Consider the following 7,391-nt stretch of genomic DNA (forward strand, 5'->3'; position numbering starts at 1 on the left):
GCTTGCTGAATGAATCAGTGGTGCAATGTACAGATCTGAATAATAATAGAATAGAGAGTAGATTTATGAGAGGTAGATAGATGTCAATGTTGGAAATCTTTGAAGTGTCTATGGCTCTATCTGTGTCTAGCAAATGCTTCTATGCCTGAATGAAGAGGTCCTGAAAGAACTGGACTGGAGCTATGGGGTCATAAACCCCAGTAAATTTAAGATACAGGTATAAAGGAGATCATTTTGGGAGACTCTTTTCATAGTCAAACTGTCCCACTAATCTGTCTTTACCCTTCTAACTCTTCTTTCCTTCTGTGTCCCTTTCTACTTCATTCTTTACCCAAAGACCAGTATTGATCTGAAGTAGACCACTGTTTAAACAGAATAGAGCACTCCAACTATTCTTTTGGTGATGACTGGTCTTTTTGAGCCCAGCCCCCTACTTTGAAATGCTTTGCAAAGTGAGATTCATGAGAAAAGGTCAACTTTCTGCATCCTGTTTATCAGGAGTAATACCAAAGATCCTACCCACTTAAGTAAAAAAATGAATCCCGTAGATCTTTTTTAAACTTCCTTAGTATTCTTTTTCTTTTTTGAGCATAGTTTACACACAATGTTACATTACTCTCGGGTGTACAATATAGTGATTCAGCAAGTTGGTACATTATGCTGTGTTCTCCACAAATATAGCTACCCATCTGTCCCGATGCGACACTATTACAATGTCATTATGCTATTACAATATCATTGACCATGTCTTTCATTCCCATGACTTATTCATTCCATAACTGGAAGCCTGTTTCTCCCACTCCCTTAACTGCCTTAATCTTAACTCTTCCGTCATGTAAGACCATGCATGGCAACTTTCCTTAGGAATTAGGATGTGATGATTTACGATGAAATTTCTGCATCATCAATACATTTAATTAAAGCCAAAATTAATGCTTCGTGCAATTATTTCTGATATACTTCTTTCTGGTCAAAGGTACTGAAAAATTAAACTAGTCACTTATAGTACTTTAAGAACACATGCACTGTTCATCATTTCATTCAATGAATATTCAATATTGTTAGTTTTATGAGGCATGATAACTCTATTCTAACTAAGCCAGTGAGACTGCCCCACCCAATTTAAAACCACATTTATTCCTAGGACTCATAATTGTGAAATCTAGGAAAATTGCACTGAAATAGTTAAAATAGAAATAGAATATTTAACATCTTCAAAGTACTGCACAAACATTTATTCATTTTTATCATGAGCCTCACTATAACACTATGATTAATAGGAGAAGAATTGCTTCCTATTGTAGGTAACTTTGAGAGTATAGTCAATCATTTGCCTAATTCATATAGTTGATAACTGTTGGGCCTTAAACTTGAACAAACCCAAGTTCTATATTCTGTTCTTTTCATTCATCATGCAGCTCCTTAGTAGAGATAACTTGTCTATTGGGAATTATTACAGATGATTATTAACTGGAAATGCCATTTGGCTGCTCTGATAATGTTTAATCACAAATTTAAATTCATGACTTATTTTACTGTGTTGATATTCCTAAAACTTTTGATGAATGTGTCTAACTTCATTGCATTGATGTAATTTGACATGAAGTACATATTCGAGTTCTAAAATCAGCAAAGTGTAGCAGAATTTCAGTGAGAAATTGAGAAAAGTTTGAGAGGAATCGCCAGTCGTATGCAACACTAAGCAATTTGGGGTGCAAACGAGACACTCTGAATTGGCCTAAGGAAAGCAGTTCATCTGAAAATCTGTCCTGCTTTTCAAGAAAAATACAGAACAGCTCAGGAAACAGAGTTTGGGAATCTACTGCCTGGTTCTTTCACCTTTCATTCAAGTCTATTAATTTCAAAAACAACTTCTAAAAAGTTGATTTAATCATAACGTTATAATTTTTCCTGCAAGAAAAATGACTGCTAAACTTGGTTTTAAATAAATAATGCACTTCCGGGGTGCCTGGGTGGCTCAGTCGGTTAAGTGTCCAACATCGGCTCAGGTCATGATCTTGCAGTTCGTGAGTTCACCCCCATATCAGGCTCTCTGCTGACAGTGGGGAGCCTGCTTGGGATTCTTTCTCTCCCTCGCTCTCTCTGCCCCTCCTCCACTTGTGCATGCTCTCTCTCTCTCTCAAAAATAAACATTGAGGGCGCCTGGGTGTCTCAGTCGGTTGGGTGTCTGACTTTGGCTCAGGTCATGATCTCACGGTCCATGAGTTCGAGCCCCGCGTCGGGCTCTGTGCTGACAGCTCAGAGCCTGGAGCCTGTTTCAGATTCTGTGTCTCCCTCTCTCTCTGACCCTCCCCTGCTCATGCTGTGTCTCTCTCTGTCTCAAAAATAAATAAAATGTTAAAAAAAAAAATTAAAAAAATAAAAATAAAAAATAAACATTGAAAACTTAATAAATAAAGTACTTATAAAATGTAGATATGTAAACTTTGTATCCTGAACTTAGAGTAAAAAGATCATGCCTCATATTTTTATAGCAACTACCGCAGGACCACAGCATGTGGCAATTGGTAGATACTGAAAATGCTTAATGAATGATGTCATACTGTTGTATTTCTGGAGCAACTACTTTCCCATTCTCCCTATATGTACATTCCCTCTCAAACACAGTATTACTCAATTGAATCAATGAAAGCCAATGCACAATGCACAGATTTAGCTAAAAGTTCATATGCAGTTTACCTAAATAAGCAATCCCCGTATGGTATTGAAAATGCCCAGTGGAGGTGTACAGAGAAATCGGGAAACATCCATAAGCACGTGTAGCTTCCAATCTCGTGTTAACCTAGCAAAATATGTGTGATGAAGACTAAGGAAAATCTAAGAACGTACTTGGGCTCTTTTACTGTTATGAATAATCACATTCATTTTTCAAAAAGCATTATTTTCGAGAATGATGGGTACTATTGATAACAGAAAAAGCCTACTCTTAATGGCTACCTCAAGAAAGAAAGAATGGCTAAAAATTGAGGTCAGTGCACAGGAGGAAAATGAAACCCAGAGAGAGAATGAATGAAACATAGTGGAAATACCCAAACTGTAATGATGGGATTCATCTCTCTGGATTGTACTTTCCTTATCTGCAGTATATTTTTGAGATCTATTTCTGATCTGCTTTCCCTATGAAACAGTGATTTTTCTGAAACCATCCATCCTTGTGGTATGTTTTCAGGATGGGAGTGCTTCAAGATATAGGAAGATCTACTCTGGTACAATGATTTTCATGTTAAGTATTTGATATGAGAGCCTGTGCGGTAAGGACTTTAACTTTGCCCCAAAAGAGATCTGGCCTTTGCCCTTGTCTCTTTGTTTGCCTGGGGGCCTTGCAATAGACAGATAGTAGTGGTGTGGTTTAGAGTTGAGGGTGGGGTGGGTCACCTGGGTGGCTCAGTAGGTTAAATGACTGACTGCAGCTCAGGTCATGATCTCACACACTGTGAGTTTAGCCCTGCATCAGGCTCTATGCTGACAGCTCAGAGCCTGGAGCCTGCTTTGAATTCTGTGTCTCCCTCTCTCTCTGCCCTCCCCCACTCATTCTCTCTCTCCCTCTCCCTCCCTCCCCTTGCCCTCCCGCAGAAATAAATAAATAAACATTAAAAAAGAGTTGGGGGTGGGTATGCCAGAAAGACCAACAGTAAGGTTTGGGGGGGGGGGTACTTTGAGTAATGCAGTATCAGTCAATCTAGAAATTGAGATCAACCACATTGACATCCAATCAGTCACGCCTGCATAATGAATCACAGTGAAAATTCTGAAAACGAGGCTCAGGTGAACTTCCCTAGTTGTCAAAACTCTATCTCCTCACACATCAGTGCCAGGAGAGCAACCAGAGATGATAGCTGAAGTTCTGTGTTTGGTACTTCTCCTGAACTCTGCTCCATGGGTCTCTTTCTTTGGCCGATCTTAATCTGTATCCTTCTCTTATAATAAACCATAACTGAGTATTAATAGCTTTCCCTCAGTTCTAGGAGTCTTTGGAGTGAATTATCAAACCCAACATAGTTTTGGGAAACTTTTGAACTTGCAGGTGGTTTCAGAAGTGAGAGTGGTCTTCTGTGGACTACTGTGGTCCCTCTTTGTAGTTGGCCAGTTCTCACAGTTGGCTTAAACTTTTGCGGGACGATGATAAAAAGAGCCATTTTTGAATTTACTCCTATGCAAATCAGTAATTTCTTAACACTGACCATCTGGAAGGTCCAATACTTTAGGTTGTGGGTGATATAAAGAAGAATAAAAATTAATAGTAGTGCTCTAGGATCTCAAAATTCAGCAAAAGAGACAAGCATATCCTTCAGTTTTAATGGAAGACATGACGTAGCATGAGGTGTTGAAAGAGAAAAACAGAGAAGGAAAAAGCAGCCCCTGACCACAGAGAGAGCGGGTTTGGCACAGACCTTGGTGCTGCTAGAAACTGGCCGGCCGCTCTCAACGCAGCCATTCTTTCCTTCTGTTGTATATGAATAGATTCATAGGACAGTGACATCAAACAAGACCACCCTGTGGCATGATGAGAAGACAAAAACAAGATTATTCTATAATCATTTCTGAATAAGGACAAAAGCAGGAACACTATGCAAAACCCCTGAATGACCAAACATCCCCTTTCATGCCTAACGTGAGCAATGCTGCTCTTTGCTTGCTTTTTAAGGATTATAGCTTTAGATTTGTTTCATTCCTCCTGCCTTTAAGATAAGATGAACAAAGATGAATAAGCATAAAGTAACCCCTGATTCCAGAACATACCCACTTAAGAGCAAAACTCTTCTTTCTGAAACCCACCCCCAAATCTCATACTTGCCCAAACCCTTAATAAGTCCCTTTAGCTTTCTTTTACCAAGAAGCCTACTTTTCCAGTGGTGCACCCTCCCCTCCATTGCCACAAGCCAATAAAGCCAACTTTATTGGACTGTGTATAGCTGTGTTCCTGGCAGTCTGTGATGGGCAAGCAACAAAGCTGTGGTATGTGCATGGTTTTTGAAGGAAAGAGGTCAGAATTGGAACAATGCCTTCTAGTTTTAGTAAAACTGCGGTTGCTATAGTACTTGTGATTTCTGAATGGGGGGACTTGGCAAAGCCCACATAAGAGGTTAGTGACTGAACTTACAACTATGGTCTTCTGTCTTCCAGATCCGTGCTCTTTGGGTGATACCATTCCATTTATTTATTTTCCTTACACGTTATGTTATGTTATTATATTTTTGTTTTATTTTCATTTTACTTTATTAAGCTTATTTATTTTTGAGAGAGAGAGAGAGTACATGAGGAGCATGAGTAGGGGAGGGGTAGAAAGAGAGAGAGAATCCATAGCAGGATCCATGCTGTCAGCACAGAGCCCAATGGGGGTCTCAGTCTCACGAACGGTGAGGTCATGACCTGAGCCAAACTCAGAAGTCAGATACCTAACCCACTGAGCCTCCCAGGTGCCCGTATTTTCTTTTTCTTTTTCTTTTTCTTTTTCTTTTTCTTTTTCTTTTTCTTTTTCTTTTTCTTTTTCTTTTCTTTTTTTCCTTTTTTTCTTTTTTCTTTTCTTTTTCTTTTCTTTTCTTTTCTTCCTTTTTTATTTTAATATGAAATGTATTGTCAAATTGGTTTCCATGCAACACCCAGTGCTCATCCCAACAGGTGCCCTCCTCAATACCCATCACCCACCCTCCCCTCCCTCCCACCCCCCATCAACCCTCAGTTTATTCTCAGTTTTTAAGAGTCTCTTATGGTTTGCCTCCTCCCTCTCTGTAACTTTGTTTTGTTTTTCCCCTTCCCCTCCCCCATGGTCTTCTGTTAAGTTTCTCAGGATCCACATAAGAGTGAAAAAGACAATACAGGTTAGAACCAGAATAAAATTTAAGGCAACTTAAAATGCTATAATGTTCAGTAAACAAATATGTCATTAAATGAAATTCAAGAAACCCCTAAGACTTCTTGATTGCAAAGTAGACTGGTATTTAATCAGAATTTCACACCTGGAAGGATAGCATATCTGAGCTTTAGTCCTGTTTCAAACTATGTAGTTACTTTATCATACCAAACCAGAGGATGGTGTTTTATGTTTTCCACAATTGAAGATTTTATATAATATACATGTGTGAAACATGTATGTACAGGTATCATAGGTACATATATATCCACGAATGCATATGTGGTTGAATACATACACATATAAAATTGCTCATGTATATCTTTCAAATTTGTTAACAGTAAAAATGGCATTGTTTCTGGTTTTCTTATCCTGTGACTGTGTTCTCAGTATGAAAACAAACCACATTAAAGGCTATTTTTAATAAAAATATGTATGTTTGTCAAATGTCGTTCTGTCAATATATTAGATGAAAAAGGGGGTCAGTAATCAAATACATGAAGGCAATGCTAGGTCGTTTAACAGAATAGTTCTCAGTCTTTAGTTTGTTAATGTCAATTGTGAATATCGAGAACCAGAGCAAATGCAGAATGCTTTCATAAAGTATCTGACACTTGTTTCTACACCCCCTCTCCCTGCCAGGAGGCTTGGTGTGAGATTAGTAGTTTTCAGAACAGAATTTGAAACGTATCGACTACCTTATTTCCGGTATTTGCTTATTTGTTATTTTCCTTTTCTTTCACAAATATTTACTCGGTGCTCATCATGGGAGGCTTTCTGTGGGAAGTTGGGGAGAGGGCAAATGGTGATATAAAAATGAAACACGCCAAGTTCTCGATCTGCAGGAATTCATAATCTAATTGGGCTAAAGGCATGAAAAAAATGCCATATATGTCCTTAGTATACACAATTAGAATTTAGATGAGGGAGAAACTGACATTTTCCCTATTGTATTTAATTTCTGCTGCATAACAGAACCTTTTGATATTTTTCTTCAAGAAAGTTTGTTTGATTTACCTCCAAATACTACTGCTAATAATAATTAGCGCATTTGAGAAATAACTTGGTGCATGACACTGTGCAATGCAATTTGCATATAGTGTCTCATTAATTCACAAAACACTTTAGGATATAGATTCTACAGAAAAGGAATCTTAGACTTTGAAATTGAATTTTGCTAAGTACTATGGTTTGTAAACAAAAGAGCTAAAAACTGTCAGCCTTAAAACCTGTGTTCTTTTTTTTACATTTTTTTTTTATTTATTGAGAGAGAGAATGTGTGAGTGGGGGTGGGGGGAAGAGAGAGAGAGAATCCCAGACACCATCAGCACAGACCCCCATGCAGAGCTCGAGCTCACAAACCACAAGATCATTACCTGAGCCGAAATCTAGAGTCAGACACTTAACTGACAGAGCCACTCAGGTGCCCCTTAAAACCTATAATCATGATCCTGGAAATATATGACTCATTCAACTTTACATTCCCATAAAAATTTACCCTTAATCATTCAAATCTTAT

Source organism: Panthera leo, chromosome A3 (genome assembly GCF_018350215.1).
Source record: "Panthera leo isolate Ple1 chromosome A3, P.leo_Ple1_pat1.1, whole genome shotgun sequence".
NCBI lineage: Eukaryota > Metazoa > Chordata > Mammalia > Carnivora > Felidae > Panthera > Panthera leo.